The sequence below is a fragment of the Larimichthys crocea genome, chromosome XXIII, assembly GCF_000972845.2.
Source record: "Larimichthys crocea isolate SSNF chromosome XXIII, L_crocea_2.0, whole genome shotgun sequence".
In the NCBI taxonomy this organism is placed as follows: Eukaryota; Metazoa; Chordata; class Actinopteri; family Sciaenidae; genus Larimichthys; species Larimichthys crocea.
Genome location: NC_040033.1, coordinates 13918193 through 13939001, shown reverse-complemented (window position 1 = coordinate 13939001; position 20809 = coordinate 13918193). Strand labels below are relative to the sequence as shown.

Below are 20809 nucleotides of genomic sequence, written 5' to 3'. Positions count from 1 at the left end.
AAACACACACAGAGACACACACATGCACATTTATACTCAACCACAGCTCTTAAAACAGCCCTAGTTACAGCCTAGAGAACTCAGCAGTTTAGTGAAACATGATGCCCAGACCATAAAAGTGTGTTTGCGTGTGTGCATTTGTGTGTGTGTGTGTGTGTGTGTGTGTGTGTGTGTGGTTTTGAGTGGTCTCAGCTGTGTGAGACACACTGCAATGACAGCCAATCAGAGCTAATTCAGAATCAGAGTGGTTTTGACGGCTCCATGGTCTACCCGCGGGAACAAAGCCATTTGTGTGTATGTATGTAGTTGTGTGAGTGTGTATGTGTGCACACCTCTCAACCTTACTCTGCACTCCACCTGCTTCTCATTGCCCAAATGGTCTGACAAAATCTGGTTTTTGATACAGTATATTCAGCATTTGTATTCCAAGGCTTTTATTCCATGGGTGCAAAAATGAGAGATATGTATGAAAGTTATTTGAATTTGAAATAATCAAATAAATCAATAAAAACAAAAGTCTTTGTATTTTTCTTGAAAAGCCTCACTGCTTATTAAATCCCTTCCTTGTCTTAATAACACCTAGAGAAGTTCTCAACTGTTTGTTTAAATGTGTTTAATTTTTAACTGAATTAAAGAGCTGAGACCCTTCCAACACCTCATATACTCTTACATTTATTCTTTTCTATCCACGCTCTTACTAAAACCACGGAAAGTTGGTATCGCACCAAGTGTTCACACCTGCAGTCTGGTTCATTCTGTCTAAACCCAGAGCAATCATTGGTAGATAACCATCCAGGAAAATAGTTGGTTTTGATCCAGTGTTGATAATATAGTTATTTTTCATTTTGCATTTAGGTTATTTGCCCAAACCAACAACAACGCATTTGCTACCGCTTTGAGACACAACTTGACCCTGCACTGGATCAAGACAATACCATGGTACTGGGTGAGTTCAGTGTCATTAAAGGCGCAGTCTATAGGGATTTAATGGTGATGTTGCATCTACTGGAGTGGTTGCAAATTGCAAACAATTTAATACCACTTGGCTCACCCTCCTCTTCCAAACATCTGGGAGGTACTAGGGTGTCTGTAAAACTTACCAAAAACACCAAAGTTCTCTTACTTTAAACAAACCTAGGGTTATAAACAGTTACATATATGACCTGAGAGTTAATTTATTTATTAGACAGTTTTGAAGACATGTCAACTGTTGTTGTTAGACCTGCAAGTGGGAACCCCCCCCCAAAAAAAGTCTATTTTGGTGACCTTAAACAAGTCATGCCACATTACAGGGCTCAAAGGCGGCATTTATCTTCACTGGTGGTCTGACCGGGAAAGAGCTGGCATAGAAATATTTGGACATGAACATTACACCTCATCCCTTATACTGACACAAATGGCCACTTGAAACACAAGAAGGAGAGGATATATACCACAACTGGGGAAATGGCATATTCTATTAGAGGGTGATTCAAGTAAATATGTCAAGCTTAGGTTTTGAAATCATACAGGTGTCACACATCCATATAAATCCACCCAAAATAATAAAAGCACTTTGGGGTTGGATTTGGTTTTTGAATTTTCCCTTAGTTACGTAGTGTAAACATCCAAGCAGTGACACAATCTTGGGTCTATCTTTTCCATTACCAACTCTACTAGAATTTCAGGTTGAGTGCCTTGCTCAGGAGCAGTACTCTTCTACTCTCATGCCCGTCCAGGTTTTTGATCACGCAGTTTTGTGGTCATAAGTCTGCCACTTTAGCCTTCAGGCTACGACTATTTGCAGTGTTTAAGAGAAAGCTGAGTTGGCAACTTCAGTTCTTCAAAAGTTGGAGAAACATCAGCCCTAAGTCACAGGGCTGGGGGCGAAAACCCAGGGAAGGAAAACCGACAAGCACCGTCCTCTGCTCCCCTTATCATCCATCGCTCTCGTTTTCTACGTGACGTGAAGCTGGCGTTCTCCCAATAGGCCCTGGGGCAATGTGTCAGTAGCAAGTGGAGAACGAAGGAGAAGCGCTCAATTAGGGCCCATTGACGTATGGTCTTCACGCCTAACTATCTTCTTCTCCCATCCCAGAGAGGTAGCACTGTAGAGGCTCCCTCTCCCTCACTTGTTCTCAGTCACACACTTGCTACCTCGAACACCCACACACCAGCTGTCTCGCTCACTCACGCACTCGTTCACTCATTTCCCTCTTCATTAACGTAGGTCCTTTCTATCTCAGATAGATAGCTTCCATGCTCATTTATTCGCCTGCTACCATTTGAAAATGAGGTCCTACCTATTCTCCCCTACTGAATACAGCAACACTGTCATTCACGGTGAATTTGACATCATAGTGACGTAGTTGAGTTTATGTCAATACAAATAACATTGCTAAGATGTTTTTCTCGTCACATTTATTAAAGCAGGATTTAAATGCAGTCCTAAATATAATAGTAAAAAAGCTTTAATTTACTAAAATAAATCAATGCTACTAAATGTGCTCAGGTCAGTTTGTTTTCAGAAACCAAATTTCAGGTGTTGCAACAATGAAATGCAAAAACTGCGTCTGCAAGCACAGCAAGAAAGTTCTAGCTTTGAAGCTTCTCTATAGAGTTCAAATGGTCTCCTTTCACATTGTTAACTTTGTATGGGTTCGACATGTACAGTATTTTAGATAGCTGGAATACTTGGGGAGTGATTCCCCAAGTGCTGCCACGTGGTTTCCCATTGCTATAAATAGTCAGTTAAAAGTAGAATGCAATAATATACTTATCAGCTTTCTTGCGCAAGATGAGAAGACTCATACCACTCGTGTTTGCAGGCTATGTATGAAGCTACAGCTGGCAGCTGGCTAGCTTAACTAAGCTTAACTTCCTTAGACAGGACCAGTAAAGCCACTGGTTTTGGTCAAGCAATAGCCTGTAACATATTCCATTTAAAATGGCAAATTATTGCTTGGATTTTGTATGGCTTAACCAGTCTAGATACAACATGTTAATTAGCTTCAAAGGTACAAATGTGTGTGTGTGTGTGTGTGTGTGTGTGTGTGTGTGTGTATACTATATGTATGTATATATGCTCACGTGTAATGTAAACGTTAGTGCTCTTTATTCAGAAAACCCTCATGTCACATCTACATTTCAGGATCTGGTTATTATAGACACAGATTAAATATAAATATTTCAATATTTATCATCACAGTAACAGTGTTACACACATTAGTAGCTGTAAACACTCAGCATTAGAAAAATACATACGTTGGTTTGGTGCTTACATAAGGAGTAAACATTTATAATCATCACTTTAAAAGTTACATACGTTGTTTTTGGTGCCTGTTTGTTTCCCAGATATATTAGTGTGTGTGTGAATGGGTGTATAAGAGACATTAACTTAAAGAACTTTGTAGAAAGGCGCTTTATGAAGTTCAGTCCATTTCCTTGTATTAGTTTACGGGTAGATCTGCCACATCCAATATGGCGTCGTCGTCAACGTACGATTCAGCGCTCAATGCGGCGTCTATGTATATATGTCTATGTATATATGTCTATGTATATATGTCTATGCTGCCGCCTATATCCAATCCATACCGGAAGTCTCAAGCAGAAGTCAGTTAATCGCCGAGCTAAAACCAAAATAAAAGCTTTGAAAAAACGTATGTTTACACCATGGCCTGTGTGCGTTACAACATAATTCTGTGAAGTAGTTATTCTGTCAAATAGTTAGTTTACAATAAATCTGGGGGTTAACAATGCCGTATTTTAATTCATTTAATGAAATCCCCGAGGTAATAAATCGAAATATGTGAATTCATGAACACACCCAAAATTATTTGAAAGTCTAGCAGAAAAAGCACAGGTGTGTGTAATTAATTAATGAAGGCTGCAATTGTTCACTAGCTTGATTTCCTTTGACACATAGTTGATGCCAGAGAATCAGAATCAGAAGTACTTTATTAATCGTAGGGAAATTGTTTTTGTTCTCGCAGCTCCCAAACGGTAAGTGATAGCAAGAAAACAGTAGTAAGAAAACAAAACTTTAACAATATGCCCTATAAAATATCCTATTTACACACTATATACACATGTATAAGTAGCAGTTAAATAGAACCAGTAACAGTAAAAAATAAAACACAAGTAGCAGTGAGGTAACAGTGAGACATGAGATAGTTTAGTTTTCGAAATAAATAACAGTTAAATAGAACCAGTAGCAGTAACAGTAAAAAACAAACAAAAAAACAAGTAACAGTGAGGTAACAGTGAGATATGAGATAAACTTAGTTTTGAATAAATAAATAAATAAATAAATAAATAAATAAATAGAGAGCGATTAATGTAAAATGAATGTTAAGTTGCTTACTTAAAAATATTTTTTTAACTTTTAACTTAAAAAAAAAAGAGTTAAGTTTTGCCCTGGGGGTAAAGGTCGTGCAGGGTTCACAGTTGGGTCAACACTCCACAACGAAGAAGAGTTGCTAGTTGCTGTCATGGCGAAGGGTTTTTTATAACAGATATTATAACGTTTGGGGAGCCAAACAAGAACACAGCAAAACTGGAAACAGGACATTATAAGGGGACAGACGCGAAAACTGGCTGGATTTGAGATGCTACAGGTGGTGCCATACCAGAAGACCGACTACAAACATCAACGTTAACGTTACTGACGCCATGTGATTTATGAGTGACAAGCTTAACGACCCGCGGATAATATCCCGCTGAAGTACATCACTTCTAAAAGGTAAGAAATTCCTTCTTTAAATTATTTTATGGGTTTTATTTGACTCGCTAACTAGAAATAATCCTGAGGTGTTCATGGACTATAATGTTTGTTTAGTTGTGTATTAAGTTGTTTGTCAAACTTTGTTGTTTCTTGGCATGTCATGGTCCTATCACTTGTTCCCTCTTTCTGTTTCTGTGGATGTAAACACACTCTCTGCTCTGTTGGTTCTGGTTATCTTCTTCTAATTGAAAATGGATAGTTGGAGGGCCAGACTGTCACAATACAGTTTTTGACACAGTGTGTAGGTTATTTTTCTACTGAAGGATCCCATTTGCAGTTTTGTGTTTAAGCTTCTTTCTCATCCCAGATGCTGTTTCTCCTGTATGTTTTAGGGACATTGCTTACTCTTTCTCAGTCTCTCTGCACAGTGACCACAACTTTTGTGTTGAACTGAGTGGAAGCTTTTGCATGACATTTCTTTTTTTTTGTTTTTGTGCAATGATATTTCTGGTTTGAGCTGTTTGTTGTAGGTGAAAATAAAGAGACCACCCTAGTCCCGATCAAGTTTTACTTCTCCTGATTCAGAAAAGTCATTTAATAATGCCTAACTCATGTAATGTTTATACTTTTCTACACAGTACAGCTGTACGTTAGACAAATACCTACAGAAAAACGAGCATGGTCAACATGATTTTTGCGTTTCTTGCGTGTAATATTTATAAAGAAATAAGTAAAGTGGAAAATAAAAACCTAGATTTTCATGGTACACCTGGATATTATTGCAAAAACATTGACATGGGTAGCAACAGGATGAGGTTTACACCAAGTGGCAACCTCCGGTGCTTGGAAATGAAGCCAGTGTGGAAGGTCTAAAAACTGTAATTCCTCATGCGACAGGCTGCAGTATTGAGTCAATCTCCATAAGCGCCCGTATTAAAATGCCTAATTTTACAGCAGAAATTTATTAATTCATTTATTAAATAAATTTATTGACCGTTCAAATGATATTAAGGCTTAAAGTTACATGTAATTAACAGCATAACCGCTCGATTGACGGGTAAGTGCGGTTACAGATGGCTTATTAGAGCGCCCAGGCATCATCCGACCTGCCTCAGGTCTGCCGATGATCCACGTCTTTACTGATATTTAGATTTGACGGGAGTTGGAAGAAGCAGTATGGAGGGCAAGCGGTGCATATTTTCAGCTTCAGAACAGCACTTCAGAAACCTCTGGGCGACGTCGGCTCTGTCCATTCTTTATACTGTCATTGGTTTACACTACACAGCCAGTATGCATCTGTTCAGCATACGATGCTCTAGCATGATGTAGTACAACTGTTAGTCTTCATGATAGCTTCACACTTAGTTATTCCGGTAGGGCTGCTTCATCTGAGACACATGCAGAGAGTTTACCTGGTGACCATCCAGCATCAGTTAAGGTTGACACCGACATGTAGGGCTGTTGTTGCTTGCAAATGTGATGTGTGAAAACAGGGAAGCAAAAAGTAAAATTAAGATATTTTTATCTTTGTGTTTCTGAATTAAAGCATTATCACAAGACTTGGACAGTCTTAACGTCTCTAAAATGCAAAAAGTTTATTGCCTTCCTTTTAACTTTGCAGCTTTCTGAAGAGCTGGGTATCAGTCTTTTTTTTTTGTAATTTACTGTGCTGAATTAATTCCAATAATTATTGGAAAATGTTCTGCACTGTTAAGAATCTCTCAATCTTTGAATAATCTCAGAGCAAAGAAGAAATGCAGTCCCCCCCCCTATTACTCTTCTTCTTCCCCCTGAGCTTGTTCTTCGTACCTCTTCCTTCCTCTTGACATGTGTCACATTTTGGGCTTCTGCTCTCGAGGGATAAATGCCAGATTACATGGTGTAGTATTTTTATCCGTAGTACATTAACCGGTGGAGCTTACAGCATCAAAGCTTGGAAGAGATCATCACACAAGCACACTCTCTCTCTCTGTCTCTCTCTCTCTCTCTCTCTCTCTCTCTCTACCCCTCTCCCTCTCCCTCTCTCACACACACTCAACTGAAATGGAGAGTGTAAAGTGCCTCCTTTGATCTCTCCCTCCCTCCTATTCCTAATTACCCCAGTGACACACATGCATGCAAACATGCACAATGCACAGATGCCCTAGCAGTGTCTCTCTCTCTCTGTCTCTCTCTGTCTCTCTCTGTCTCTCTCTCTCTCTCACACACACACACACACACACACACACACACACACACACACACACACACACACACACACACACACAAAGAAATGAATACATCCTAGGAATCCATGATATCTAAATCCATGAAAAAATGGTGAATTAGATGTCAAATGTTCATCTGCCAAAACCCGAACAAAAGCAGCTTGCAGAGCGCGTGATTACACATTACTCATTTGGAAATTATGGTGATATTACAACTACCTTCATATGCAGAAAAATCATGAGCTCTCAGAGCCATTAGCTATCTATAGCTTCCAACCTCTTGAATCAGCAACTCATTTTTAAAGTCATGTACAGCCTCTTTGGTATCAGCTACAGATGAGACTGTTCTGTCCTGGGTAGATAGATGGTGTGCAGTTCATTTTAGCAGTAGATGGAATTTAAACATGTAGAGATTCCACTGATTAACACCAAGAATCTGACATTTGATTTAAGTATTACATGGTAATTTTAATTGTCAGGAATCAATAAAAGATGTCTTCCTGTAATAGATATCAAATTAACATTTATTTAATGTCAACATAATTGACATAGCAAAATAAACTAACTTGTGAATTCTGTTTTGCAGAGTCTAAAAATAAAATGTTGTTTCCAAGCAAAATAACAAAGTAGTGACTGTTGCAGTCTGTTGTAGAAAATTATATAATGGCAATGCTCTATTCTACTAATACCTAACATTGTGATATTCTAGAGATACTCATGCACACACACAGAGGACACACACACAGAGAACACACACACAAGACACACTTATGTCCAACATTGTCTCTACAGATGCATGATCAGGCAGTGCATGCAGCTCACAGAGATGCCTTTCATGTGTACAGTCTACCCATAATAAAAGAAATTCTCTTCTGACTTGTTTTGCCTGCTACAAACCAGGATGAAGGTGTGACAGTACTGTAGAGTCACTGTGGATTGTAGAGAACAGAGAGATAATACCAGTGTTTAGTACAGGAGATACAGCACTTTAGCAGAGTGTTAGCGTGTTAGTGTTAGAAAGAAGTTATAAATATTAAACAGAATTAAACATTATGTAGAACATTTGTGTTTTGTGGCTTTTCAAGGTTGGAAGATTATTAAAGATTCCAAATTGCATTCAACATTCAATAAATTACCCAGTGGTTAGAGAAAACACTGGAGTTATGGTCCATACTAGAGTCGCACAATAACCACGGTGACTCAGCATGGCAGAAGCACCGGGCCCAAGCGGCGAGCCTGCCACGGCGTCGTCGTCAGTGGCACCACTAATTTTGCTCAAAAAAAAACAAACTCGTTGTTTCAAACTTGTTTCAGTCTAATTCTTACTTCACCAGTATTATGTTTATCATACAACATTATAAGTAATTAATAAGTATTTTTAACTTTTACAAATACATTGCAGTTCATAAAAATAATAATAAAGAAATGCCGCAGTATCATGATAATACTGTGATACTTTGTCTGGTATAGTATCATGGTTACTCATTTTGGTATTGTGACAACTCTAGTCCATACAAGTCATACACCAGTGGTTAAAACAAGCCAACATTATTGTGGGGCAGGGCTTGAACAGAATCAACAGCATGTAGCTCAAGGCTGTACTGTATATGTGATCATTAACTGAATAAAACCAGTCCAATTAATAATAATATATGCATGAATTATAAAAGATCACTAAAACTCAGCCAAAGGGACAACTCAAGCTTAGAGCCCTTCATCAAACAAACTAGGCACATGATTTAGGCAAAATGGAAAGAAGAAAAATACTCTCTAATGCCTGAAATTGCTCACCAGCTATTGGCTCATCTCATTCAAGTACTGAGAGTTTCTCACTAGCTCCTCGGTTGTTGACGGGACCTGATGTTGCCCATTCAGTCTGTTGAGAACACTGCATTGTTGACCTTTGGGTGCTGTCAACCGATCAATGAGGGGATATTTTGCTCGGTTCCCACCACTGTTGCTAGATGTGTGAAGAGCCTCACCCTACTTCATGAGGTCATTTAAGAGAGCTTTGAGTGGTGGGGAGAGGGTTTGCGTCATGTGTATGTGCATGTGGTGCATTGAAGATTGAAACTGTGGTAGGGGTTAGTTGCTTGTAGGGGAGCTGTAGCATGAGTGAGTTGTAGAGAGGCTCAATTGGCCCTACAGTAAATGTCTTTTAGGTGAAATCAATAAGGATCTATTCATTGAGTGCCTCACTCCAGGCTTGTGTGCCTCATCCAATAACGGGTCGAGATTATTGTTATTGTGTGTGTGTGTGTCTTTGTGCGTGTTAGTACGTATGTGTGTATCATTCTTTACAGGTGGCTAAGTGTGTTCCTGATCAGTGTTCCCTGGGAGGAAACTTCGATCTTCCAGTTTGACCTTTCACCCCTTGAGGTTGACTCATGCATTACTTCAGACTTAACTTGTAGGCTCTAATAAATCATGAGTTATTGCTTCTAAATGCTAAAGTGATTCATCATTCTGTTAATAATTAAAGAACCACTGTGTAGAATTGTGCAGCTAGTGGTGTAGTTGCTGATTGCCGTCTTGCCTTGCCTTCCTGTTCAAAAGTGTGTAGGAGATACTACAGTGTCCGTGATGAAAAACGAACCTTACCTATTGGACAGACAAAACAATCAGCTTGAAGACATCATCTTTGGCTCTGCGAACTGGTGAAGGGATTTTCTTTTTTTTAATCAAGATTATTTCGATCAATATGGTGATCAGGAGAGAAGACTACAGTTGAACCCACACTACCTAACTGAGCATTGCGTTGTGGGTACCTTGCTGAACTTGCACGCCTGTGGTGTCCACACCGACTGCGCTGCTGCTGAGGTGTTGCTACTATCAGCCCTATCTTTCTGCGTTGAGTTTGCCTTTGATACAATACAATAAAAGCCTGAAAAAAGAATGGATTCTGTGTATACAAAGGCTAGAGAATTTTTAATCAGGGGCTGTAAAAAAATCTATTTTTAGTTTGTTTTTTCATATCCGTGACTTTCTAGTGAAGCGTTGCTGCAGCCATGCAGGATGTGCTGCTCAGGCGAGGGTCCCAGCCATTATGGATGTCTGAGTCTTGATGGGGAGGTTAGAGATGTTACTCTTCTTGGCCTTCATGCATTCATTGTACTGTAGTTTGTTGTGTTTATTCACTCACGTTGCTTTGAGTCTGCAGTCATTAAATATGATTTCTTCCTGCTTAAAAACACTTTAGCCAAAGTCCCAAATCCTTACAAACAACGGCTGATAAACTCTTTTGAGGGAGTAGTTTCTTTCCCGTCTGCTCTTTGTTGTATATTACTCTTCTACTCTAGACTGGAGCCACACCATCCAGGAAATGTTTGCATAGTCTGCCACTTCAGGGTGCACACACACTGGCTTGATGGCGCCCCAAAAGTCAAGCCAAAACATCTCGATTAACCCTGGTGGCTAGCTGTTTTTTTATTTGCATCATTTAATTGAAGGGAGCCAAAATCGTGATCAAGATTCATATTTGATTAACTGCGCATCTCTGTTTTAGATTGGGATAGACTTTGTAAAAAGGGGCATGTGTCAGTTTAATGCTGTTTTCTGTATAATTTTTTCTTCTTTGGGTAAATGAAAGTCGTTTGAGGTTGAGTGGAGTGTTAATGTCTGTCTCTGTTTCTCTGTGTGGGGTACATACTCCCACCAGGGGTAGCTGACAAGAGATGACTGTGGCTTACCACATACTGAGAGTGCTGCTCTTCTTTAATCCCCCCCTCACTCTTTTTCTCCCTGGTTCTCACTTCCCCATCTTAATTTCTCTCAACCCTGACACGTAAAAGCCTTCTCTCCCATCTTAACCACAGAGCTAATCCTTGAGCAGGTTTTTGGGGGTATCGTGCTGTTTTGGGGCTCTTTTCCTGACACAACGGTTTAATATCATAATGGCTTGCAAACACCTGTCCAATTAGGCTGATTGTGATGCACCTCAAACTACTAGACAGGTCCTGCAGTGTAGCACAGAGATTTAGCAAAACACACTAAATACATCTGCTCTCAAGGGATGTTTTTGCAGTTTTGTGACAAATGTCTTTCTGTAAATCCAGGTTTAGTGAAGGGTAATTGAGGGGACTTCAAGAGTCAGTTGTCAGAAAAGGACAAAAGTCTTTCCGCTCAATTTAAGTTCCAACGTCAGTTTACTCCATGTCACAAAAGTTGTGAGAATTACGGGTTGTCCAAGGTTTATGGGAGGGTTTTTTCAAAAACTATTTTACAGAGTTGAATTCAAACCCATCTAAACTTAGGGAGGCTTAGAGGTTTTTGTATTTTTATTAAAAAGCTGCAAAAGGGGGGTGTTGTTTAGATCAATTGGTAGAGCATCCGCCCCATGTACGAAAGGCTCAGTCCTTGCTGCAGCAGCCCAGGATTCGAATCCGACCTGCGGCCATTTACTGTATGTCATTCCCCCATCTCTCTCTCTCCCCACATTCCAGTCACTGTTCGGCTGTCGTTATACAATAAAAAGCTTGAAAAGGCCAAGAAAATCTTTAAAAAAAAAAGTTGCAAAAGGAGAGAAGGTGTTAAGTACTTTAGATGGAATATGTTTGGTAACAGATGTTCATTCAACTTGAGAACACAATTTAATATCCATATTGGCTCTATGTTGTGGTTTTGTTCTGTTAACTAACTTCACTGCAGGAAAACCTGAAAAAAATCACTGCAAAGTTGTCATAGCACAGAAGTACACAGGAATGGGATATCTGGGGAATGGCGTTGAGTTACATTGCATCCAATGACTGTGGCAGCTTATTAATCGGCAATGTATCATTCCACTGCCGGTTGTGGTGTTCTCTCTCTCTCTCTCTCTCTTTGGGTATGTTCAGGTTGACAACTTTTTAAATCGAGTCTTGATTTTCCATGGGTTTTTGAATCTTAAATTCATAGTCCAATTCTCTGTAGCAGTAGATCTAACAAGGTGCAACACAGTGTATCCAACATGCAGCTAATCATTGCTACTGGGGCACTGCTATTCTCAAAGTGGAATGTATTAAACTGGCACAGATTAGGAATTTAAAAGGCTTTGAGAAGCTTTAAAGGTACTCATCCAGCAGCTGAACAAAATGCTATATGAGGTTGGACTTGCCCTTTAAATGAGCCAAAACACCACCGTCTAGCTCACTGTAATTTCTTTTCCCCTCCAGCTTCATAAAAATGTTGAACAGCCTTTCTCTGAGTGACCTGGGCCTTGTTCTCAATTAAACCCCATCGCCCTCAGCACAATTAATGTGGTTTTACCAATCTAGTTATTTCATTAGCGACAGGCTCCTATCTGCTAGATGGCTGTTCCACTATACATACTGTACATTTGCAGCTGCCCCACGAGCCTTGCATCAGGGCAACAGCTCCCTGTCTTTTGTCCTTTTATAGTCTGTGTTACGTGTACCAAATGTATATTGTGCATGCATTGTAAAATTGTTCTTCTTCTTTGTGTGTGCACATTCAGAAGCTCCTTTTAATTGTCTCTCTGTAAGTGTGTGTGTGTGTGTGTGTAATAAATGATGTAGCTGATATGTGTGCTCCAATAAGTGTGAAGGTGGTGGTGCCAGCCTGCAGGCTCTAGTGCTGGTTTAGGAAGACATCACTCTCCAGGCCAGGCAGATAATGAAGCACAGTGTACAGAGGCACAGATAAGACGACAACACTTATGAACATCTCTCTCTCTCTCTCTCTCTCTCTCTCTCTTACTCATTTGGTCTCTTTCTCTCCCTCACACTGTCTTGCTTTTTCTGTCTCTCTCATCACACACACACACACACACACACACACACACACACACACACACACACACACACACACACATCGACACACACACGTATATTAGACGCAGTGTGTTTCTCCCTTCCAGCCAAACACACTCTCGTTTTCTTCCGGAGCATGATTAGAAGAAAATAGTTGTCACAGAGAGAGAGAAGGAGACAGAGACAGAGAGAGAGAGAGAGAGAGAGAGAGAGGGAGAGGGAGAGAGAGAGATGAATGGAGACATGAAGGGACATGTCATACCATTCACAGAGCACTAGGTCTGACAGGAACCCTCAGGACATGGCACTCGTTTCAAGTGGGGACCAAATGGAGGTGGCACCAGGCTGTCAGTGCTCTCTAGTTAATTAGAAGACATTGCCGTTCTGGCTCAGAGAGGGCAGTTGGAAATCACAGTCAATTACATCCAGGTTATAACATGAGTTTGGCACCGCAAGTCAGCTTGTCACAGCTTATCTGATGCTGACCATAATGGCTTCATACTATACATTTACAGTCAATGATGACATGTCTGCACATATTCTAGTCTGCTGCGCAGTAATGCAAAATGGAGTTTTTGGTTGGCATTCTGGAAGAAGAACATGAGGAAAATGACCACACATATGGTTCTCTTTTAGGGCTATAATGGTACGGTTTGGTGTGTACCTGGTTTTGGGTTAACAGTTTGATACGTTTTTGTCACAAAAACAAACAAACATAGAAAATAACATTTTTATCATTTCTTTTAAAATATGCAAACATTCAACAGTGCTTATGGATATTTCTTATTGTAATAGTTAAGCCGCTCACATAACGTAATACTATTATAACTGTTAGACTGACAGTAATTGTTTTGGTCACAGACGTACCTGAGGCAGGCATGTACTGAACCATATGTCCCATACAGAGTTTAGGATGAATGCTTGTACTGGCACACTTTTTCTGTTTCAACTAATTTCAAGCACAGTAGAGTGAATTTTGATTACCAGAATTCTGCTGAAACTCAAGAAACTGTGGGAAAAAAAAAGTAAAATGTCAAAAATCTGAAGAATGCTTATATTGTACATCTCATTTCTCATGCACTTGAGGATTAAATATTTAATTTTAATACACTTATAACAGATATGCTTAAGAACCAGAAAGAAGCTGCAATATTAAGAAATGTAAAGAAAAACCCACATCGTGAAAGTATGTTTTTAACCATTACTGGTGCGTCCTTGCACCTTTCAGATACACTTTTACATTTTGAGAAAATACATATTGAGGTGACTTCTCAGGACCACTCCTAAGATCGTCACTAGTAATCTTAGTAGTCCCATCTGACACACCTTTTATATGACTACTGTTCAATGTAGGAATACATCCAAAAACAAACAAAAACTACACATGGAGGAGTATTTCAGAGTTGCTTTTATTACATTTGTTTGGCCAGATGTGAAAATGTGCATGAAGTCTCACATTTGGCCTTTTCAAACAAGTTCAGGGAAAATGTTTCTTCTCTGTATGCAGAATCTTTCAACAACACCATCACCAGCAAACCACTCAGTGCCTGATCCCCATCTCTAAACACAAAGGAAAATGCCTGTCAAGTCTTGAAAGAAATCGTGTACCTGCATTTGAAAATCCATTAGATAAGGCGTGGTAGCTGGAGTAACCGAGAGCAGTGGAAGCAGATGAAAGGGGTGACTCATTCGATGGTGCTGCCGTGTGTTTTAAAGATAGAATATGGTCTCTAACTCGGCCACATGGGTGAAAACAGAAAAGTTTATAGAGACACGGTCATGCTTCTGTGTAGGCATGCACAGGCATCAGTGCATGCATATGGTCTTGGTTAAAGATATGGACATGCGCATACACAGATGCAGGCACATTGCCCTCTGTGGCTCAGGCTTTCTGCTCTTAAAACCGAAAAGGTACAGGAAAGCACCCGAATCACTGCTTGTAGGCAGGAAGAGAAGTAGAGGAGGGCAGGAGGGGTAATCAAACGAGAGAGCACTTGAGGAGAAAACGGTAGGCTGTTGTTCTAGTGCTGCTGTCCCCATCTTCTGTAAAATTAAGGCCTGTTCTTCTCTCTCCATCATCTTTGATGCATTCTTCAATCTCCCCATCTTTTAGGCAAAGCCTATTACCAGAAGACCGCTCTAACACTACCTCAGAGTGAAAGGAAAGTGCTTATTGTTTGCATGTACTGCATTTACTGCTTTCCCCATCTCTGTCTCTCTTTTTCTATTTCTTTGGATAAAAAAAAAAGAAAGAAATGTAGGCCCAGCTTTTTACCATTTGCAATGGCTGAGGACCTTGCTCGTTTGTGATCACTGCACTTAATATCCATAAGAAGGGCAGGAAATTCTGAAAGACCTGTTTTTTAAATTGGCCTCATCTGGTGTTGTTCTCCTCTTAGAACCACTCAAAGCCAAATGAAATCAGTCAGGGAACGATAAGTGAAGCTTGCAAATCACCAGAGAGAAGGAAAGATCATAGACCTTGCATCCACTTCACTTCAGCTGAAGTCGGGACATAAGAATGAATAGGATGAGTCAATTAGTATCAACAACCTTCAGTTCTGTTCATTTCAATTTTTTTTCCCTTTTAAATTGTATCTATTTTTATTTGTTTTCTGCTTTTTTCTCCCAATTTGGTTGCCCAGTGTTATGTATTGCACTCTTTATCACTGTTAACTCCGTTTGGGAAGGTGTAGATAGCAACATGTGTACTGGAAACTAAACCACGAGCCTCTGTGTTGGTGAATGGATGACCTTTACCCCTGCTCCACCTGTGCACCCCATTGTGTCGTAGTAGGAGCTTATGTTCTTATGTGTGAGAGCGATTGAGAAGGACTGCTTAAAACATTTGGAAGGCTTAAATGGCACATGACATATGTTTTTCATATATTTAATAAAACTGGGATTAAAAGAATAAAGAGAAGTCTGCACCTATGTGATCTGTTTCTTTATAATTTAGATACATAAAGACTACATTTGACTAAGTTCTGACTTAATATTCATAATATGAAAATATTTAACCTAAAATGTACTATCTATTAGTTGATAGCAGAGGATTTTTCATTTATTTAATTTGATTCCTTATTTATCTTTTATCTTACAAGTCATGTGCCATACTTTGCATATTTTTCTTCTTTGTTGTAGGTAATTTTTCGATGCACCACTGCACTGTTTTGTTGGCTACATATTCTATTTAAGTTGATGACAGATGCGTGTAGCTATTATCCCAAGCCAGGGACAATAAAATAAATCTAAACTTAACCTCTTTCACTTCACCCCTCTTTAAACATATTTTTGTCTTTTTAATGGATGTCAGGGGATCTTTAGGGGGAGATGGCAGGTCAGTAGTATAAACCACACACAAGTGGTGTGCATCATCTGAAAGCTGGGAAGCTGAAGATTATTTGAAATGTGGCTAAGCTCTGTGCTAAAATGTTGTAGTCATAAATCTATAATAAACACTTTTATTTAGGTGCCTATTAAAATATTGAAAGATTAGTGTGTGTAAGGGGTTAGTACATTAAGAATGAAATATATGATGCTCATTCCTATGCTCTGTCATGTCTCAGTTTTTGGGTTGACACCATTTGTTGCACACATTTGGTATAAAATGTAACTATTTTTTATCAATCAATAAAAACAGTCAATAATCTAAAGTTGGTATAAATTGGGATTTTTACAATTTAGTGCCCCGGTTTGCAATACCACTGTGGTAAATATGTATATGTGCATTTGTTATAATTCTATTAGGGGAAACACTTTTTTTCATAAAATATGATCCAGTTTCACAAAAATCAATCAAATAGTTGGTGGTTTAAGTTGAAATGTTGCATGCCACAGGCAAAAGCCTCTTGCAGCATCTGAATTTGCTGATTGTTTGGAGTGCTGGACTAGATTTTTGATTCAAAGAGTAAACGGTGTAAAATGTGACACAACGAAATAAATAAACAATATGAAATAATACACATTTTTTTTTATGTATTTCATCATATCACACAACCCTGACCTTAATATATACACGTATATAAGGTTCCATTAATAAAAATCTCTCAGCTTCTGAGCTGTTAGGGATTGAAGTTTTTTTCCAGAAACCACTCAGTTGTGCAGATACCTGCTGTCATGAGGCAGGTCCTCCTACTAAAGAGGTGCTTCTTACACACCATTGCTGCATATGTTAAGCATTTGGATTTGTTCATTCCCTTTGGCAGCTTTTGGAAGATGCACTGAAAACACAGTTGTGATATTCTTCCTCTCATTTCATGGTATCATTTGGACGTTTCCTCTTCAGTGGTTGATTGGTCTGCAGGATGGTCTGCTTGCAAAGTAAACACACACACGCACACACACACACACACACACACACACACACACACACACACACACACACACACACACACACACACACACACACATACACATGCATACATCCACATCAACTCACATACCAAGACACATGCACAAATCATATTGGCCAGACTATCTTGTCCTTATCCCAGATACTCAACAGCATTTACATTTTGCCTCAACCGCATCCACCACAAACCTAAAACATCAATTATTTCAGCCATGTTTTGAGTTAGGTTCTGATTGCAGATGTCATGCGACTTTCTGTAATAGTAATAGTAATCTATACTACAGTGTAATTGAGCAAGACCTAAGAAACCAAGAAGACCAAGAGTAGAAATAGTAAACATAAAATATAAATGATGCATGATGAGGCTTAAAATAACATTAAAAAGTAATATTTATGGACACATTTAGGCCACATTAACTGCCTACCCAGCACTCTCCAATGTAAATGCACATTAGCATATATTATGACTTGGTGAGATATGCAAATAACTTGCCTTAATTAGGGATAAAAAGTAATCTTTCCCTCTCAAGCAAGTTTTCTCCAGGCAAGTGGAGCACTTGGCTGTCAACAGGGAATTAACTAAACAAAAGCTCTGTGGAAAAGCACAACTTTTTCTCATCTGACTAATTCCCAATGTTTTCTTAGTTAATGTTGTCATGATTAGTGCCTCACTCAGTGGTCTCAAAGCTCCTCGGCTCTGGAGCTTCAAACCCCAGCTGAAACAGTAAATGTGATTGGACATTTCTGGGTTGGCTAGATGGCATGTTGGATTAGTTGCTGTATTAATTATGCTCTTAGACAATCAACAGCTAAGACTAAGGCTCCACTTTGATACTGAGCTTCATTTCTGCATTGCAAAAAGTATAAATCCTTCTTGGATATGCGCTGAACCAGAAACACGAGTGTTATTTTTTTTCTTTTTTAAATATAGTACATCTTTTGCATACCAAAGAGAGACAGAGAACTTGTCAAATAAGTAATATTGGCTTATATGACTATAAACTCTTTCCTTCAAACCATTTCTATAATAAGTACACATAAGTGATGGTTTGTTTTTTAGATCTTGGTGTGGTAATCAAGTGAACTTAGTTTGGGAATCTATATCGCTTGACATTTTATTTATACCAACAAATGTACACATTTTTAACATTTACACAAATAATGATAGCATCCGTATATATTACAGTAAAATACTGATCTGAAAACACATTGACAATTTTTTTTTTTCATTGCTTTGAAAGGTAAAATATTGTTATTATCCCCAGAAGAATTTGATATGTGGCAAAAGACTGGACTTGAACTCCCCTTGTAAATGTTGTTTCCACTTCCCATGTTGCATCTTGTCACCTTGTTGCAGTGATACGCAAGTGTATTTCAGGACCCTGTGACATCTCTATTGGTTGTGGTTACAGGTACAACAAAGCGCTTCCCAGACCTAGGTTCCCAGAGCTGCACATGCTTTAAATCCAAGTTAACATAGTGGCCAAACTGTAATTACATCGCACATGACATGGTTAAAAAAGCTTTGATGAGCGATAGATATGGTTAGTGCCTCGAGCTGCAGTTCTTCTAATGGCCACCAAATGCACAAAGAAATTCCTGCCTGCCCTCAGAAAAGTCTTTACAAATTCTATTTTAATTCTTTCACAGTGAAACTTTTTGAGCTTTTAGTTATTGAATCTCCTGTTATAATGATTAGATCAGAAAAAAAAACTGATTCTTTAAGCAGGTTTCTCTGATTTATTTGGATTTTAGCTAGTCAAATGAAGTAATTGCAGTACAAAGTCCTACTGGATTACCAAGCTTCCAAACACAACTATGTTTCCTTGACGTTTCTCTGTGTCTTTTCTACTCAACTTGGCCCTTGGTCCAAACATTTCCTGGTTTGGTCACATGGTTGGTATTGATTTTTTTTTTCTTTTCTTTTTTTTATGCCAATGGCTACTGTGCATCACCTGGGAATAAGGAGTTGTGTGTTTGATTTCATGGAGTTATTATAGCGACACAGGGGGCTTGAGGTAGTTTGAGGAGCCTGTAGCATGCACGGTCACGCACACACACAAACACACACGCACACACACACACACATACATACCCACCTCTTCTTGGTAGGGGCCAATTGTTTCAGATGATGGATGTCACACTCTCACCCGTCAACACAGTGCCCCTGCTGCTTTTAATTGCCCAATCAGAAAGCTGGAACATTTGTTATTGTGGGGCAGTGTGGGCCAGATGGCAAACACTACACAAACACACTCACACGCACAGTGTCTACCTGTCTTTAATCATCGTTTGATTGGAGGTGAACAATGCCTAAAAGAATATGAGGTGTCTGTACCTACTGCATGTACGATGTTGATAGTACCTTGCAGTTGTCACAACACATTAAAACACTGTGACACCTGTTAAGTACATGCTCTCTTTATACCGGCCCACTTTAATCTCAAGAACAACAATCACAATTTAGCAATGGAATGTTACAGCAGGGCTGTGAAGCTGACAGAATGCCACATTTTTACACAGATAAAAAGAAAATAAGAATAGAGCAAATAAAATCTAATCAATTTCGCTTTGGCTTCACACATTTTTCCTCCATGATGACTTTGTCTCTGCTGTTGAGCTCTCTGCCAAGATCCTTCCTTTAAGAACTGAATAAACTCAACCAAATCTAGTTTATATGGTCAAACTATGAACCCAAATCAAAGTTCTACATTTTGTCTTAATGCAGTGTCTGTTTAGTTTGTGCGGATGCTGTTGATGTGGGACAGAAGGTCTCCTCATACACACTGGCACAGCTGACTGACAGCAAATGTTGTTCTGTGCAAGAACAGAAGGGGGCAGTATAACACCAGAGAACAATAAATTTGATGTAATCCATTGCCTCATATTTCTCTCTGTCTCTCATTTTACCCTCTTCCTCTGTCCTCTCTTGATATCACTTTTTCCTCCACATTCAGCTCATCTCTTTCTCTTTGTATGCCTGTCTTTCTCCGACTCCTTTTGCTTGCACCCCCCCCCCCCCCCCCACCCATACAATGCAATAATACACACACAAACACACACACACACACACACACACACACACACACACACACACACACACTCACACACACACACACACACACACACTCACACACACACACACACACACACACTCACACACACACACACACACACACACACACACACACACACACACACGTGTACACACACAGGGAGCCACACACGCACAAGTGTGAAGTAATCTCAAGTCTGATACACCCCGCTCAATTATGAGCTACAATGCGTGTAATTAGAAAAGAATAAAATGCATTTCAGTTTTCATTAATGAATTTCATTGATTGGCTCTGTCTCTTTGTTCCTTGTTTTGATGAAGTTAACTTTGAGGGGAATAAACACAACACTTCCAGCGCAATCAGACCAGCCGTGGACGTGCATGTGCGCTCATGTGTGTGGCATCGGCTGTGTGTGTTGTCTTTGGCCGATTTTGTGGTTGGTGTGTCTTTTTAATCTGTCCAACAGTAGAAAATAGAAATAGGCCCTACCACAAAGCATACAATCGTAACAGAGAGAGGGAGAATTAAAATCAGAAGAAAGAAGTAATAAATCATGGGATGAGATGGGGGGGGTAAAAAAGCAAGAGACAGTGTTAAAAAAAGGACCGAGTGGTGGAGAGCAGGCTAGAATAGATGAGGTGAGGGGAAAAGACATAATTGGTACTGTGTTTGGGGACATCTTGCTGCAACACAGTAAAATAAACCGCAAAAATATGAGTTGGAATAAGAGAGATGGATCCAAA

The 20809-nt window shown here is 39.4% G+C and overlaps 1 protein-coding gene across 3 annotated transcripts in view; it reads left to right on the top strand.

The window, feature by feature from the left end:
- The first annotated feature begins 4564 nt into the window (after positions 1-4564).
- The window catches only part of zfhx4 (zinc finger homeobox 4), a 279124-nt gene continuing 262879 nt past the window's right edge, over positions 4565-20809 (top strand). For all 3 annotated transcript variants that reach the window (XM_027274217.1, XM_027274215.1, XM_027274216.1), the window contains exon 1: positions 4565-4720. The gene's annotated coding sequence lies outside the window, so the exon portion shown is untranslated. The remainder of the gene's footprint in view (positions 4721-20809) is intronic.